The sequence below is a fragment of the Strix aluco genome, chromosome 3, assembly GCF_031877795.1.
Source record: "Strix aluco isolate bStrAlu1 chromosome 3, bStrAlu1.hap1, whole genome shotgun sequence".
Lineage (NCBI taxonomy): Eukaryota > Metazoa > Chordata > Aves > Strigiformes > Strigidae > Strix > Strix aluco.
The window spans coordinates 63,622,397-63,641,760 of record NC_133933.1 but is presented as its reverse complement, the minus strand read 5'-3'; the positions used below and the strand labels follow the sequence as shown (position 1 = coordinate 63,641,760).

The 19,364-nt window shown below is 37.6% G+C and overlaps 1 protein-coding gene across 5 annotated transcripts in view; it reads right to left on the bottom strand.

Annotated features, from left to right (window-relative positions):
* The window catches only part of ZDHHC14 (zDHHC palmitoyltransferase 14), a 115,152-nt gene that overhangs the window by 53,746 nt on the left and 42,042 nt on the right, over positions 1-19,364 (bottom strand). The gene's annotated exons all lie outside the window — the stretch shown is intronic.

Genomic DNA, 19,364 nt, shown 5'->3' with positions numbered 1-19,364 from the left:
AAAAGGCTCTACAGTACCAGATTTACAATATACATGCAGGGCTTAAGATTGGATCACAGTTTTAGCAAATTTTCTTCTATGCTTCACATACAATAAAATCAAAATGGACAGAAGCACTGGAATCTAAACAACACACAAATATAAGTATCTCTTTACAGCTGTGCAAAAAGAAGGGATATGAATACTTAAACGTCACACAGATTAACTCCTGTTAATCTGAGTCACACAATAGCTCACTGTGGCATCATCTTAGAAAACACACAGGCTGAAGACTCTCTTTATAGCTCTTATATTAAGTAGAGGTGAGCAAAACACAGAGATGGCTTCATGCATTTCTGATGTCTGTGTGAGGTCATAAAATAAACCTAAAAACAACGTAAGCCAAAACCCACCAAGTTCTGGGCCTTAGGGCTTCATCTAAAGCTTGCAGGTATCAATCAAGTTTAATTAACATCATCTTCCCTGCTTCTGCTGCCTGCCTTAAATGATGATTCAGACACAGAAGCTTTTGCACTGCAAGTCAGTTACCCTCACTAGGACATGAACAAGTGATGACAATGTCAGCTTCACTGTCCATCACTTCTGCCAACAGGATGGGGAGAGAATGGAAACACACTTCATACCAGCTACCACGTACCAAGAATTTATCTCCCTGAATAATCCTGTTAAATGTACTTGGCTGTTCCATCAAACACTGTAGGTTTCGCGGATGCAGTGAGTCCAAACGCATTACACAGCACATCATACCATCACTATGAGCAGAATTCATCTTTTACCCTATGTGAATGTAATATTACAGGTGTAACAAGTTACAAAAGATTAAAAAGACAACTGCGTATAAAAAAAAGAGGCAAGGGGTAAGAGTTACTGTAGTTTCATATAATGAAGGGACTGTTTAAGTACTAGGAAATGTACTTCAAATGCACACTTTTAGAAAATCTGTTTCAAAGACCCAGATTTATGAAATCAGTGCTAACTAAAGGAAGCAGCAGCAAGACAGCTGGAAGATAAGCCTTGCTCCCTTCATGTCAGAGAAGTCAGAACAAACAACCAAAGAGAAGCTTTCATACCACATAAATGTCCTACTGTTCAATTTATTTCTTGCCACAAAGGATTACTGAAATCAAAAATACTGTAATATGCTCAGACAAGAGTACAAATAGGCTGCAAGAATGTATTTTTAAAAGGATTAGAGGGAACATGTACGTTAATGAACACTAAATATAGCACAATGCTATTATTCTTCTATTGCATTATTCATTACACATACCAAAGAAATTGCAACTGTGATGTCCAAACAAGAGCTGTATGTGTGCAAAAGGTACCATGAGATAATCTCAGGGCAGGACAGCAGGCACAATTTAGACAGGTGCCTGTGCAAAAACAGCAATGGCGTCTGCCTACACAATTTAATTTCTCAGTGATATTCAGTGCGTTCTCTGAAGGGCTGAAAAGCCATCATGACAGTGACGTGTTTTAACAATTTCATATGGAATTGGTAGGAAGAAGAAATTCCTGTGGTGAAATACTGAGAAAGCCTTGCATTGCTGAAAAGTTATTACTTCATTATAGTAAAAGAACATAAAAACGTCTCTCTCTGCCTTGCTGAACCAAGCCCACCTGCAGTGAAAAAAACCCCACTCTCAGAGCCCTGCACATCCTTCACCATAGGTAAGTGTAAGGTAATCTCCTTCACCTCAAGGTGTTTTCATGGTTTAACACCCTGTATTTTAATCAACTTTGACTTGGAATTACTCCAGCAATAATGTAGAAAAGACCAAAGATGTCATCTTTGGCAATAATAACCAACTAATGTTCCACCAATTCAGAAATTATTTCAAGTTGAGAAAGTGGTCCTTACACAGATTCAGATTGTAAACCTAGGCAGGACCATTCAATCCAGTCCAATTTACGTATGAACAGACCATATAATATTACATGGATCTGCAGAGAGCTCAGTCATAATTGTCCTTTAGAAAGGCCCAATTAATTTTTCAAATTCCTGTCAATCAAAAAGACCCACAGATACTGTATAGACCATTCTTTTTCTTCATGTCTGTATAAAAAAACAGGGGGAAAAAATATTAGTATCTTCTGGGTTGTTTAAAAACAATCCACTAAAAGTGGCTTCAAATTAAAAATGTGGAATTTAGCTCAAAATTGTCAAAAGATCTGTAGAAATACAGTTCCATATTTACATAATTTATATTTGCATGCTTATATAACAAATGTATTTGTACTGCTACATTAAGTCAACATTATTTAAACAATTTTAGTGTTACTACTTTTAAATTTGTCAAATATTGTATACAGAAAAAGATTATTCCTAATGTTTACTCAAATTTCTTAATTAATTTGCTTCAATTGACTTTGCATCCCTTCAGACATCAACTTTCCTCAGATATTACGAGAAATATCTTTTCTGGATGGTATTTTCAGTGAGTTTTTAAAGTAAATATTAGCAGGTATTTCCTGACAGCAAATTTCTGAACTTTCACGCAGAGGACTGCCCATCTGCAGCATGATTTATGATAGAGCAGCACAGATCTCCAGAACAAAATCTCTGTCCTACTGCAGAGCAAATAGTGACACCTTTTAAAAATCAGTGCTTGGTAATTACTAGACATGAACTGACATCCTCAGTTTACACCTTAGACAAAGTAAAACTATTCTTCTTAACCAGTATCTGCAATGATAGCAAGTACTGACTAGGTCCATCCCAGAAAACACATTTTTAGGAAGTATTACTTGACTATAGATCCCACTAGAAAATATTTTTGTGGAAATAGCTTCTTCAGAGAACAATGTTCCGATTTGCACACAGCAACCAGTACCAACCTGAAGTTTTGACTTCATTAATAGAGGGGCTTTATACAAATCAGCCCTGCTTTTTTTCTTGGCTTCTCAGTTGCTTTTTTGAAGCATCATGTGAAAGTTTGCATGAGTGTGGGAGGGAAATAAAATCAGCTGGAAGACTAGTCTGTCACAGCTAAATAAAATAAAAACACACTGGCATTTAAGAGATAATTATCAAGTATCATCTCCATGAACAAAAGATGCAGGAGAACACAAAAGCAATTCTTACCACCCAGCAGCCCTCAACTGTGTGTCTGCACTCCCTGTGGCTACCGAGACAGCAGAAAAATACACAGAGTAACCATACTGAAGAGCACACACAGTGAGAGTCCTACAACTTTCAAGCTCTTTTGTTAGCAAAGGCAAAGAGAGAAAAGAAGCCTCCTTAAGGCCTTTCCTGGAAAGATGACAGTTGTTGTTATTCACTGAGAGGAAGATACAGTAAGTGACAAATCTATCCAGTAGGGATAATGGAGATTTGGAGAAAGGCTAACCCTGTAGTTACAAAAAAAACATTAGTAACAAACACAACCACTTACTAAAGAGCACAAAAAAGACAGGGTTTCACACCTGTGAGAAATGGGAGATCTCACTTAACATTTGCTAAGCTGGCAGGCAGAAAGCAATAAAAGTACAAATAATAGGATTCTACATGTCAAGTTTTTCATCAACATAATACTCTTTGCAGCAGTTATAAAAAATGCACTCCAGGAAAACCATAATATAAGTATAGTTGAACCAAGCAACATAAGAAAAAAAATTGTTAATTTTCCTACATCATCAATTTAATCTATGTTTCTGCAGGTATTGCCTATTTAATATACAAGTAGCTATTGGCGCACAGGTGATGTCCAACACTAAGAGAGAAGGCTTGCACTGCGAACCGTGGGTTCGGTCCCACATGAATGAGACTCTGCTGCTTTCCTTAAAACTAACCCAAAGGGTTTGTTGTTTATCCTTCCACTCTTATTTATGGCTCCTCTCACCTTCCCCTTCCTTTCAACTTCACTGCACCATTGCTCCAATTCACTTGGTCCCAAACTTGTGCCCTTATGCCAACACAAATCTTTGTCAGGTTCTTCTGCGAGCCGGGTTAGTTTACTAAAATGTATGAAAACAACACCATTTTTTTGACTTCTCCTTCTGCCTCTTTAACAAATCAAATATACACTTGGAAAGGAGGGCTGATATTAGCACCAAGCAAGAGAGACAGAAGCACATACAAAAACTAGAGGCAGAGGGAACCTGGGACAGAAGGAGGAGACCTCCATTTCAGCAGCTGTCAGTAAGGTTTTCATTCAGACCACTAAGGTTTTCATTCAGACCACTGCCTCTTGTGAAACCATGTTCTAACCTTGAACTCTTTCAATTTAGTGACAGAAACAGAATACCCATATAGATAGATTAAAGGCAAATCAAGACTCTTGGCTAGAAGAACAAAAATGGCTTATAATTTACTTTTCTAATGACAAGTTACCAGTTCAAAGAAAGCAGCCAAAGATGTGCACGTAGACCACAACACAGACTGTGGAAGATGCAAGGATGGGCAAAACACAAGGGCACAGCAAGAACCTTGGAGGCTTCTGCCTGACAAAGACTGTAGGAAGATAAATGGGACAAAGAGAATGATCAGACTGAAATAACCTCACTGTTGTAGGGTTTAGAAGGTTGCCTCTTTTTACTTGCTTTCCAGCAGAATCTCAATTAGAGAACACTATATTCCATATTGCCATTAGGAAAAGCATTGGCCTAGTATAAGGAGGTATAAAAGTGCAAGGAGGCACCATGGATTCTCACATACGTAGCAGGCTTCAACCTGCTACAGATGACTTCAAAGGTACTGCACCTATGACAGTAAAACATAGTTTTAATTCACTCAGAATTGTAAGAATGGTATAAATTTTCCCATTGTATAGCCGCAGCTACAGCACAGAATCACAGAATCGTCTAGGTTGGAAAAGACCTTGAAGATCATCTAGTCCAACCATTAGCCTAACATTCTCAACTACACCATATCCCTCAGCGCTATGTCAACCCGACTCTTAAACACCTCCAGGGATGGGGACTCCACCACCTCCCTGGGCAGCCCATTCCAACGCTTAACAACCCGTTCTGTAAAGAAATATCTCCTAATATCCAGTCTAAACCTTCCCTGGTGCAACTTGAGGCCATTACCTCTTGTCCTATCGCTTGTTACTTGGTTAAAGAGACTCATCCCCAGCTCTCTGCAACCTCCTTTCACGTAGTTGTAGAGGGCGATGAGGTCTCCCCTCAGCCTCCTCTTCTCCAGACTAAACAACCTCAGTTCCCTCAGCCGCTCCTCATACAACATGTGCTCCAGACCCTTCACCAGCTTTGTTGCCCTTCTCTGGACACACTCAAGTAATTCAATGTCCTTTTTGTAGTGAGGGGCCCAGAACTGAACACAGTAATCGAGGTGCGGCCTCACCAGTGCCCAGTACAGGGGTAAGATCACTTCCCTGTCCCTGCTGGCCACACTATTTCTGATGCAAGCCAGGATGCCATTGGCCTTCTTGGCCACCTGGGCACACTGCTGGCTCATGTTCAGCCGGCTGTCAATCAAGACCCCCAGGTCCCTCTCTGACTGGCAGCTCTCCAGCCACTCCTCCCCAAGCCTGTAGCGCTGATGGGGGTTGTTGTGGCCCAAGTGCAGCACCCGGCATTTGGCCTTATTGAAACTCCTACCGTTGGCCTTAGCCCATCGCTCCAGCCTGTCCAGATCTCTCTGCAGAGCCTCCCTACCCTTGAGCAGATCAACACTCCCACCCAACTTGGTGTCATCTGCAAACTTACTGAGGGTGCACTCGATCCCCTTGTCTAGATCATCAATAAAGATGTTAAACAGGAGTGGCCCCGAAACTGAGCCCTGGGGGACACCACTCATGACCGGCCGCCAACCGGATTTAACTCCATTCACCACAACTCTTTGGGCCCGGCCATCCAGCCAGTTTTTTACCCAGCAAAGCGTGTGCCCATCCAAGCTGCGAGCAGCCAGTTTCACCAGGAGAATGCTGTGGGAAATGGTGTCAAAGGCCTTACTGAAGTCGAGGTAAACTACATCCACAGCCTTTCCCTCATCCAGTAAGCAGGTCACCCTGTCGTAGCAGAAAACAATGCCACAGAAAAGAATACACACCTAATTTAAAGACTAGAAGAAAAATAAGATCAAAGAATGTTTGAACGTATCAGTTCTTCAGCCAGTATTTCCAGCTTCACCCCTATCCCAAACCCCAGCATCTTACAACTACCTCTTTGAGAGGACCTTATTTTAAAGGTAAGGTGAGGAAACTCTTTAAGAAAGGTCTGACACAAGGAAAAAGTTACAATAGGAAACAACTTGCAGTGCATCAACCAGTTAATGGTTAATTCTTTGCTGTTGACACACAAAAAATGTGGTGTAATTTGAGTATAGATGAGTTCAAGTAATGTTACATGAAATGCCTAACAAGATTAGCTAGGGAAGTTCTGCGTTAGTTTCCTACATCTGCCTGATTCTTTTGTACAGCCTTTAATATGCCTATTAAAATTTCCAAGAGATATTAAGAAAACCACAGACTAATTTCAATGGGATTTGGAATTTGCTTTTTAAAAAATTGATTTATTTCATTATTTTTTTTACGTTTTGAACTATTTTTAAAAATCATATACTCTCTCATTTCAGAATGGTCCATCAGTTTCAAAAAATTATTTGATAAAATACAAGACAAAAGTCACTCTTTAATACTTAATTTCAAATCCAGGAAATTTGGAATGCTGCAAAGATTTGAAGACTATGGGAAACAACAGCTAACAAAAGGCAGAATGACAGCAGGAAGAAATAGGCAGAATATTACCTCCTCCTCAGTTTAATAATCTAAAATATTATACCCTAATCATAAATGCAGATTTATTGAATGGTTTCAGACAAGAAGCATTTAACCTTGCTTGAATGCTTTACTAGTTTATTCTATATTTTATAGTACTGGATACATCTTACTTTTGCCTGTATTTGTTACATCACTTGGGGGGTAACTCCACTTAAAATTAATTCTAATTAAAAACAATTTTTAAGTGGGAACACATACAGAAGAATAGCAAGTATATTGTGTACATAAGTGTCCCAGCTTTTACCAGAACTTAAAAATTATTACTTAAACCAAAGAAGATTAACATGAAATCACACAGATTACAAAACAGCATGATCCTCAAACCTAATTAAGTACTTTAGAAGTTCTCTCAAACCTAGTACAAAATAAAATTAGCTTAGTGTTACCCAGAACAGCAAAAGCTCAACAACTGGTCTTCAAAGTTTCATGTGAAAACCTGACAAAGTTTGGTCTTTAAAGCTGATGTCAAAACACATGCACAATTACCAAGAATGAAAGACTGCAGGGACCTGTCTCTCCCCTACTCAAACCAGCAAGTGTTCAGTGGAACTCCTTGCAGCACTGACTCCATTAAATTGTAGTGAAATCACTGAAATCAGAATTACACTGGCTGGATTTGGATGTAGGAGTTCAGATAAAGCTAAGGAAACAGTGTGGATTACAAAATTGTATAAGATAATCACAAACTCCCTCCTACAAGTAAAGATCTTAAGGGTTTAATGCAGCAGATACGCAACAACCAAAGTAATAGCCTTACATGACCTCCTAACTTTTATTGCTACATGAATTAACTCTAATGATCCACTGTCAAACTTCAAAGCCAGGATAGATAAAATGCATAACACAAAAAGAACCTGTCTGCAAGACAGATGTGGTTACTGAAGCTCCTACAAGGGCAACTAAATTTTGCTTTGCTTATCTAGGTTTGATAAGTATTTAACATAAATGTGTATACAGGAACTTTTGTTTTACAAAACACAATTTCTAAAATTTTGACTGCATCAACTGTTGGCCAGAAATTTCCAAGCAAGGTAGTAAGAAAATGGGGAATAGCTAATGAGCTATGCATCAAGAGCCTGAATCTTACCAAATAATCAGGTTCTTCTATTAAAGGCCAATGCAAGTATGACATATCCTCAAAAGACAAACTCAGAACAGGCTTCCAACCCTGCAGCAAATCAAAGGATTGCTTTGTTGCAATTTCTGTTCACTGACTAACTTGAAAAGCTAAAAATATATTTGTACTTTAATTCTCTGGTTTTGCACACAGTGCAAGTTCTGGTTTCCATAGTAAAAGACTACCGATTAATGAATTCCACTAAATACACAAACTCACGATTTCTTTTAAACAGCTCATATAGAACACTTTCTTTCCTGTTATGTGTCGTATTGCTTCCTTATTATTTCTAATTATTTCCTGTTATGTGATTTTATAATTAAACCATCAGGTTAATCCTAAGTACTTATGAGCAGAAATGAAAACTGGGACAAAACAAGCGGAAATGCTTTATGCCACAAACAAGTCCCTGAAGGAGTACAAGCTGCTAGATGATTTTCCACAGGATTCTCTGGAAGTTGAAACGTACACAAATAAGGTGCAGCTAGACAGCAGACTCCAAGCTTTCAATAAGCAGTATTTTGTGTTTGCCCTGCACAATTTGTAAGGTCTAAAGGCTATACGTAAAGCCTAGCTAAGGCCTGTCAATGAAATCCCTACCCCTGGCCACACTCTACTGTCACTTCCCTTGTATAAGCACATGTGAGCTGGCTAACACAGAGTTACAACAGGAGTTGCTCTCAACATGTTCCCTTTCCTGGGGAAAAAAAAAAAAAAAAAAAAGCACTTTGTTTGATCAGTTTCCTGAACAAAGTCACCTACTGTATGATATAATGATTGCCAGTGGACAGGTAGGAAAACACACAGAGGGCAGGATGAAGTTCAACTGTCATTTCCAGAGGCATTCAACTGCGATGTGGACTTACCCATAAAATGAAATCCCACCCATAGTTATAAGAGCTTAGGAATAGTAGATCCAGTGTCTTATATGTTGGGGGGTTTTTTCTGTGTTTTTTTCCCTCCAAATTCTCCATATTGCAAGTCTTTTGCATAAAACACAAATGCACTTTAATCTAAAATACAGGGGAAAAAATATTGAAAAACTTCAACTTCTCAGTAGAACCCCTACAATACAAGCCTTTGCTCTTTCATTGAAAAACAGAGCTAAGCTTCACAGATACAGCACTTCCTGGGGCTCCTTTACTGATAAAAAAGCAGAGAACTGATGATCCTGCCCACACTATATATCAAAAGTGTACTTCACATTGTTATAAATAAAGCAGCTGGGAACATAAAGCAAGGAGAAACATAAAACCAAGAGTTTAACCTCCTCTTTCCCAAAAGAAGCAGAGCTGAGCAGTAGCAATTCAGCAACTCGATCATCCTTCTCAAAGACCCAAGAGGCCTGTTTGTAGTGCTTCGCAGGCGTGGGTCTCCACAAGTGTTGCGTTGGGAGAATTTTACTTAAAATAGCATCCTTTGTTTTTTCTTACTGCTTCCTCACAGTATCACAGGAATTCTCTTATCCCAGACTAAGCATTCATTGGACAGACTGGCATACTGCAGGCTACTTCAGATTAAAACAACCCCAACAACTAACTGGCACACATCATGCCAAAGCAGTGCCAGCTCTCTGTATCTAAAAATGAGTCAGTTTAAATATAAACAAATTGCAAGAGCAGCTTGAGGCAAATCTTTTATTTCATGGAATAAAGCACACAGTACTTCATCTACACAGAAAGCATCCCCCTATTTTGGTTAGCAATGTAATTTAAACAGCTAGGAATAGCCTTTTACTGTTTTGCAGCAGAACTGAGATCTCTGTGCCAGGCATGGAAGCCCAGGCATTAGAAGTTTAAGAAATACCCTACAGTGAAAGATTGCTTCTGAATTACCAGAGTTAGCAATGCCATAGCATTTAATTACCTTCAGGAATGTGTACAGAAAAGATTGAGGTGTTTGAACATTGAAATACTTGTCTGAATTTTTCCTTTTTTTCTTTTTTTTTTTTTTCCTTCTCAGGAAGACATCTAAAATGTTCTGTATACACATTTATGTTAAATACTTATCAAACCCAGATAAGCATGTTCAAATTACAAATCAGTGGCTTTATCATATTATGCTTTTCTCTATAGTTCCCCAAATACATCATGCACACGCACTTTCCTCTTAAGAGACGCCACTGACTGAAATTATTCGTTCCATATTCCCTTCCTGGACACTTGTATAGTTGACCAGAAGTCATTTCTTCCATACATCAATTCTGTAATTTAAATCACATGTTTAAATAAGGGAAATGTATTCCAACATATTTTCTCTTAAGCGAACTACATCAAGAAACATCTATTACAGAAAAATACACTTAAAGGAAGTTATAAAAGAAATGTTATTTTCAAAGTTAAAAACTAAGGATGAAATCATCCATATTAGTGGTTAAAAGTTGAGAGTATCACAGAAGGTTCTGTAGTAAGCTCTACAGCACAAAAAAATTTCCCATTTAAGAGAATGATGTTTTTCAAACAAATGCCAGTCACTTAAGAAGCACAGTTACTTTACAGTTAGCTGTTGTATAGTAACTACTTTGACTGCTAATGCATAAACAAGACCTGAATAGATGAACAAAGAAATGCCCAGCTTTTACATTGTTTCTTAAAAATATTTTATTTAAAATTCCCAGTTTTAAATTTTTTTCATATGCAACTTTACTTTCTACTATTTCATTAAAATTTTCAAGCCTTTTCCTAATTGAGTTGTTACTGCAATTTCATTCAGTAATTACCACAAACTTCCAATTTTAATGTAAATTGAACCAGGATTTCAGGTAGTGGAGAATAACGAACACAGGGTATTACTGCTACCCTTCATCAAAAGTATAATATACGTCTTCAATTTAACATGTGTCTATTTTTGTCAGACTGCCAAAACTTTTCTTGAAAGCATTACAAGAAAGTGAAGCAAAGCAAGGAAAGTTTTTATTACATGTCACAACTGTATATTTCAAACTTTTTTCTTCTAACATTTTAATTATGCAACCTGTTATCATCTATGTGATAGGCGCGTCTTTTGCACCTTCTTTTGCCACTATTTATACCAACATCTAGTAGATGGTATTGCAAATGGAATAAAGTGACCTCTCTCCCTAAGGCAAAGCCAGCCTTGAAAATCAGAGCAAAGCTCAGTTACTTCATTGTTCCCAGAATATACTCTAAGGAATTGCAACACAAGATTTGTTCTCCATCTTTCCACTGTCAAACATGCTTTGCTGTTCTCCTCCCAGTTTCAGATGCTGTTATGTAAACAATTCTCCCAGACACACTCAACCATGCAAATACCACTCCAACTGTTGGTCTGCACTTCAACACTTTTGCACAAAGAGGAAACTAGCAAGGCACAAAGTTAAATAGAAATGGAAATCTGCAGCCTTTACTCTTTTCTGCTAGCCTGTCCTCTGATTAAGTCCATTCTCCATGGAGAAGCTTGCCTTTGGGATGTGCAGAGCATAGTATAAAGAGATGAGCTACATGTAACCAACTATAAGAAGCATGCTCATTATGTTTCTTCAAACAGTTGCACTAAACAAAAGAATGAATGTCCAACATGCCTCCTCCTTCCCTTCTGTGCCCTTACAGACATGACAACAAAGTTCAGACATCATGTCCTTCATTTTTCAATAGCTTTCCTATGTAAAGGTGCAATGTAATGGGGATTTATAGCATTTTCTGTCTACATGTGTTCAGAAAAGAGAGACCTTGGTGCACCTTGTTCCTAGTTATAAACATTAAACTAATGCTCACAATGAGTAAGCGATAAAGTGTATGAAAGACACATGCAACACTGCAGCAGACTAAGTAATTTCTATTTACAAATACAAGACAGACCAGTTGCACAAGATTTTGTTTCTTCGCAGGTATAGAAAAATCCTTTTTGTCTCAAAGCATAAGAAACTACTCTGCTTTACAACTTAAATATAGAATTATTTATTCCAATACTCTGCTCTGTCTGAAAAGAAAAAAGAAAAAAGCAAAGAATGGACACTCATGCAAGCACTCTTCAATCAAAATACAGCTGGAAATCTAACCTCATGGCCATTGAACTTTACATAACATTATCTGCACTTATTCCTCCAAGAGCAATTATTTTGCCCTCTTACACTCCAAAACAAAACTTCATTTTCCGCATCCATTAAATAGTAACACATTACCTAGTGCTTCATTAGCCTGAAGAAGATCAAACCCTCAAAGGTTCACTGGTATGAAGAACACACCAAAGAACTCATCATATCACTGTGAATAAGTTCACAAATTGAAGCACTGCCAGGCAACTGAGCTTCCTGATGAACTGAGTACTCGACTCATGCCCTTCTTAAAGTAATGAATGAAATTATTTTCCCTACTCGACCATTTCCATTCTTTTCTCATATTTGACACTTTGTCAGATACATTTCCATTCTGCCCATAAAGTCAAAGCTTCTTGCTAGCACACAGAATATTCTAATAAGATTTTGCTGAAAGGATGAAAAAAGGACTGAAGACTACACAGCTTATAAATAACAGACATGATCTTAACCCATACTCTGTAATCTAGAGAGAAATTCACATTTCAAATGTATGTTAATCAGAATTCTAAACATTGCATTTTGTCCTGGATTGCAAAACAACATTAATATCCTCCATGTCCCAAATACATACTAACCACCTATTAACTTGCTTAAAACATGCAGAAAATACTGGGGCTGGAGGGGAATAGAAGTAAATATGCAAGAGTAGGGAGTGCAGTTTTTCTATTCAGAAAAGCTACGAACCTCAAAATAGCAAGCAGCTTGGAAAATGCCAAGTTGTTAGTATAACTGCATCCATTCCCCAAAAAGATTTTTAATGCAACTATCTTTGAATTAAAATTCATAGCCATGAATGCATGTGAGCCCTGTTACTGTTCAACTCCTCGCAGACACTGAGAAATACTAAGATAGGAGCTCTCTGCAATTTTTCAGTCTGTTAGACCAGTGAACAGCCATTAAAATGTAATAGTCCACATCTGCCAATCATGAGTTCTAGGCTTGTGTTTTGGGCTCATGCACTGCACAGAGAGTATGATCCACTTACTGTGAATGTCCTCAGAACAGCACAAATCTCTGGCTTTGAATGTGAACACACTCTGCTGTTTCTCAATTGCAGTGATAATTATTCATAGCACCCTAAGCTGCATTTTGATCTGTAACTTTAAAAAAATGTAAACTCTTGTTCTGCAAGCTTGTCCTACACTAGGATAAGGTCCCAGAAAAAACAGCATTTAGGAACATGATTAGCACTGACTGTAATGGGACCTGGTGCCGATATAAATCTAATCTTTGAGAGAGTTTTATTAATTCATCCTCTATGAAACCCTTCTCTTCCTTTTTGGCAAACATACATACATAAGCATGACAAAAATAGTTAAAACATCCATAGAAATGAGTCCACAACTTGGTGTTCCAAAACTTGTAGTATCTAGATAGATATTAAGACAAACAAAAGGGAACGCCTTTTACAAGATGTCTATAAACTGAATGATCTGTGTTCTTACTGTTAGCTTTTAAGCAGGAGTTTCCTTGAAGCCCAGTTCCCATTATCACAGTCAAGAGCATCAGCGTGTAAAGAATAATATTTGCAGAAAAGCATGTTAATGACAGCTATATTAAAAACTACAATAGAGCAATAAATGAAACAATTTTAAAATAGAAGAGTCAAAAGTGACAAAAAATTGTTGAGGTTTTTAAGAAGGAAAGTTGAACAGCAGCAAATACTTTATTATTTTATTTTTACTATTTCTTCACTGACTACTTGATGTTCAAAGCAAAGGACTTCTTTCCTTTGTGTTTCCTTACTGTTCTTGAAAAGCGGTCACACTACTCTTGTCAAAAACCTCTCAAGGTGCTTCTCGTATGGTATGGAAGAGCTAAATTAAACCTTAAATCTATAAACACAATTTAAAGATTCATAATTTGAAGGTATGTTTCTACATCACTGAAGACTAAAGTAAAAAAACCCAAATCTCCAGGTTAAGAACATCAGCAAGTGTAAGTTAAGTATAAAGAAAGGCCCTGGCAGCATTACTGGCCAGAGGCAGCCTATTAGAGTCAAACTGGTACAAGAAAGTGTCTAGATTACAAAAAAGGTATTGAAAGTTTTTTGAAAATACATGGCTTAAAACCCGCAGTTGTTAATGTGCTGCATTGCAATAATGTCTATTTTGTATATGATATTATATTAATGCTAAAATTAGCTAAAAGTATGTATTCTTTCAAAACAACAAAGCAACATTCCTTATTTTTTGACCTACTCTGCACTCCAATGATTGTAGCTTAGCCAACCCTCTGCAGCTGCTTCGACACCATGCCAATGCCTCCACTTCCTCAGCCTTTCTATGCTTAGGAAAGAATCTCTGGAGACCTAAGAGTATTGCACAAACAATACTCTGTCCTCCAACCGTTGCTAAATACAATATCCATCTTTGCTTCTTTTGTCTCTCTTGAAGGACAGTCAACATGTGCTTTGGACTTCATTTTTGGTTGATGAAATCATATTTTATTTTCTCTCAAAAAGTGGATGGATTAAGAGAAGCCCATTACAACAGAGGTCAGAAACAGTTCAGTGGATAGGACAGGAGACCAGGAATTGGTAAAGCTGTCTTCCTGGATCAGGCAGGAATCTGTTACGTGACCTTGAGCAAAGGCAATTCACCCCTCTATTATCCCTCTGCTTTTTTGGAGCATACACCTACCCAGTACACAAGATAGAACAATTATGTACCAAATCCTGTATACAGACTATAAAAATCCCCCCTGATTATTTATTTTCATTGGGTTTTTTTGCTGCCAATGAACACTGATGATGGTCTTGGTCTCTAGTATACAAAAATACTGTCTAAGCAGCAAGCAAATCAGCTGGAATCTCCAGGCAATACTGAATTACAAATAATTACTAACAGGATACACAGCTTGGCTTAGACAATAAAATAGGAAGAAAAAGGAGGAGGACTTAAAATAGTAACTCTATATGTTACTATGCTGATTATTAGTTGTCTTATTAAAAAAATACCACGGTTACAAAAAATTAAGAAAATATATGGAACCAGAAGTGTTTCAGCCTCTCCTAAGAAGACAGGGTGTTTGTCCTTTATAAATTTAAGTCTTGTTTTATAAACTGATACTATTCAGGTTTAGACAAGAACTTAACTGGTTTTCAAAAACATTTAACGGGAACCTGATGTTCACAGCTATGTTAGCAATAGTTTCTTTCCAAATATAGTCAGCACATGTCTGTCCAACTTTTTAGACAACAACTGTATGGAAATTACTTCAAAGTTCTGAGGGAAAAAAAGTTTTTTGAGATTACAGAAAAAAGGAGAATTCAGATAAGTGAATGATATTGAAAAACATGCATGTTCCAAGAAAGTATCTTCATTTTAAAAAGCCCTAGACTTTCTGAACTACAGGATCTGAGTCTTGAAGCAATCAGATATTAACTATTTGCCACTATGAAGAGTAACGGTAGTCCATACAACCAAAGTAACTTCCTCCTTTTGTTGATGGTGCCAACTGAAGCTCCTCTTCCTCTCAGCCCATCCAGTCATTTCCACCCCTGCCTTGTGCTGACATAAATGTTCCAGGGAATGAGGAAACAGAACAGACTGATGCCCTCCCCAAGAAAAAAATGAAGAGCAGAAAACGTGCTAGAGTAAGAAGAGAGATGATTGATTGGTTGTTTTTAAAATTGTTGATTTTTATTGTTTAGATTTCTCTCCTATTTCAGACTGTTAATAAATAGTTGATCACCAGCCTTTGAGTATCTGAAATCATCTTCAGTTAAAACTGTAAACACAGATACAACAGAGAAAAACATTTAAATATTTTTAGGGGAAATCAGACACCTCCATTTAATTTGAGGCACACACCACAGGACTGACTCCAGCCTGACAACATAAGTAAATTACATTGTAAGTTACATCCCTGGAGTATTCTACATAAACACAGAACCTCCAACCAAAAAAGAAAAAAAAAAAAATCAAATAATCTAATGACAAACTTTAAGAGGAAAGCAACAGACATTCATACATAGTATAGGCATTATTAAGCAATACTTGCTGCACTTCATAATCAAGATGACTGATTAAGGAAACAATCCAAAGCACCTAAATACCTAGCCCTTTGAATGTTTTACTCTTGAACTCCACAGAATTTTACAGACAAAACTTTTTCAAATGGAAAGCCCAATTCCACTCAGTCTCTTCCAAACATAATTATTTAAGTTAAAATAGGCTGGGTCATCTGCAGAGATGTGAACTACATTTGCAAAACAAATTTTACCATTACCATCATAACAACTACAAGGGAAGTCTCACTTTGCTCCTTACTTTCTTTTGTTGTTGATTTTGATATATAGCAGTCCTCTGACTCCTAGATAATGAAAAAAATGTTGGTGTTATGTGGAAGTTGTTGCTACTTAATATAAAATTTGTTTACTTTGCAATTTTCTCCTGTGTCAAGCAAAAATATTTGCTGCAAGATGAGTTTACTTAGTAGAACTGAAATCTTCTTGGGACAAAATGACAGTTAAATCATTGAATTGATATATATTCTCCATATTATGGTATATTATTATTGTTAATACCTCAATAACTAGATGATTTGTAGGCCCAAATAAATTACAAAATAATCCTATGATTTCATGGGTAAAAAATCCCCTATGTTGTCAAACTTCCTTTATTTTTTGCTTTCTTTCTTTAAATATTGAATGCAGACATTGGACATTTTGCACGTTCTATTTGCAAGAAAAGCACATCTCCAAGTCAGTCTGTCTGGCATTACCATTAGAAATCTTTACTTAAGAAATTGGACAAATCTGTATTTGTTCCCAATGCCTGTATCAATTGATTAAATCAACTCCAGCAAACACGGATCACATGACCCTAATCCAAAAGCCGAATGCTCAGTGTCATCTTTAAGATGACACACACACACCTCTGAATTGGAAAAGGATTAACACTGCAGCACTGGAAGGGGACTACAAATGGAGTAAGTAGTGAAGCTTGCTGACCATCTGAGCTGGGAAGCACCAAAATGCCCTCCCCCAAAACTAACTGTGGGATAATAGCTTCCCTTAGTTCACAGCCCCTTCCTGTGGGAAGGGATCCCCATCACCAGTGTTCAGGAGTCCTGAGTGTTGCTCTTCTACCCCCATGCACATCAGCCATGAGACATGGATAGCAACCGTAACAACAGAGCCTTGTGTTCACAGTGAAATGAATCTTTTGGAAGACGGCAACAGTAGAGCTGTCCAGGGAACCATCCTGATAATCAATCCTTACAAATAAAAATGTAAATGTTTTTTCTTCTTAATTAGGCAACAAGCCCATCTCAGCACTTGACAAATACTTTGGTGCTCCAACACTGCAGACTCCAGTCAGGGGACCATTCCCTCTGCTCAACAGAGAAACAACTACAGAGACTATTACACCTGAGAGGCCCTTTAGACAGGAAGATGTCGTAACTCAGCAGTTTTAATGATCTCAATCTGGCAGGAAAGAACTATATCCCACAGTGTTATAAACCTATAATGAAGAGAGAAAAATAATTTTTCTGGGGAAGGCGTTTTCAATGCAGCACTGAATGCTTCAGTTTTGTTCCTTTCAGTACTGCTGCTTTCACCAACAAAAGGAAATTCTGAGCAACAGAAAAGTACATTTCCCTCTCTGCCCTGCAGCTCACTCTGTGACTGTGCAATCAATGGCAAAGTCTGAAATAGGGAGAGGGGGAAAAGAAAAAAAAAAAGACAGTGCAGTGAATAATGAATGCCATACAAAAACGTATGTCCTTGTATGGCCTCGATCTTAAAAACAAGGCAAGTAAGATCCCTGAAGAAATGCAAACATTCGAGAGACAGACAATCCTTTTTTACCAAGATTCTTTTTCTCTTTTAAGTATCCCTGGCAACTATGTGCACCCCACCACTACTGTTTTATTAAGTGACATGATACTGACTAAACTGGGTCAGCACAATGAAAATGACCAGCAAGTACCACCTTCTTGATAAAGTGTACAAAAAAATATATGTCAAAAAAAGTATATTCAGATTATGACTTTTATGTGTTATACAGGTGACACTCAGACTAGCTTTGCAAATTATTTCAACTTTACTAACAATTCTTCTGGCAGTCTTTTTTTGCTTGGTCTAACAATGCAGAATGTAAAGACACTGTCAATTGCACTTTGGATTTTAATCAGGTTTCATCTGCACTCAGAGTTGCATCATCTTAATTAAAGATAGGACTTTAAGCAAGTTGAAGTGGCTTTATACCCTATAGGTATATCACCCAATCCACTTTAGGCTAATTTATGTCTAATTTTGCAGACCAAAGCAAAAATGACTTAGAACACCATTAGATAGAAAATATGGAAACTCCCTGTGTGTACAAGCTTCAACTGAAACCTGTTTTCGCATGAAGTCAGTACCCTAGAAGATTTTGGATCCTTGGACTCCGAGAAAGTCATACAGGAGTTTTGGTTTCTGCACTCAAGTGAAGCTGGGGATACACAGACACAGCAGAGGATTAAAGAATTCTCCAGCTACAGGGACAGCAGAAGAAAAATGTCCGATATGGATGGGAGCTGTAGTCACTGTAATAGTTCAGGAAAGAGCTGAACCTGAACTGGCTCTTTCAGGGAAGGTTAGAGAGCAACAACAGACATCTGCACTTTAATATATAAAATCTGGAAGACACACTGTGAAAAATTAGAAATAATGGTTCAGGACATTAAATTCAGCACATTAAAGAGACTACAGAGAAAGACAGAGGAATATCCATGTCAAAGCTGAAGGGTAGATGGTATTCAGAAAAGTAAAACTAAAGTCAGATACTGAAATTCATTAGTAATGTCTTGCCAATTAGAAATACAGATTCCCTGGATAAAGGAGAAGTAGCTTTTGTCAGAGTCATTTAGGGAAATCATACTTTTAAAAGGTTATATTCACAGTACTAAGGGTTTGCAATAATTGGGCTGGGAGATAAATAAGAGGTTAGCGGAACAAAGGTTTCATCATCTTGGAAAGACTATCTTCACAAATAGACCAAAAAAATCCAACAGTAGCATTCCTGATAGACAAAGACTTCTTCAATCAAAAAGCACTGCTCTAAGAAGGAAGCAACGCTAATTAAAATCTGGGTAGGAGGGACTTTACAGAGGAAACAGGTCATAGAAAATAAACAGATATTAAAGTGAATCAGCTTTTTAAATACTGAAGTTAAGATGAAAGGATAAAGCAGACAGTAAATAGGTATTTCCCTGCCCCTTCCCCTCCCCAACTCAGAAGGACAAAGACAGTAGAACTAAAGAACATAAGAACCTGGGTCTGAAGGACACTTTGTCATGTCTTAAGTCAAAAAGCACAAAAATTATCCAGGTGGGGGTACAGAGAGAAACAGGTGCCCAAAACTAACCGTACAAACAAACATCTCAAGAAAGTTACCAGGACTGAACAGAGGTTAACAGAAAACACTGAGGGAAGACATACTGATAAAAGACATTT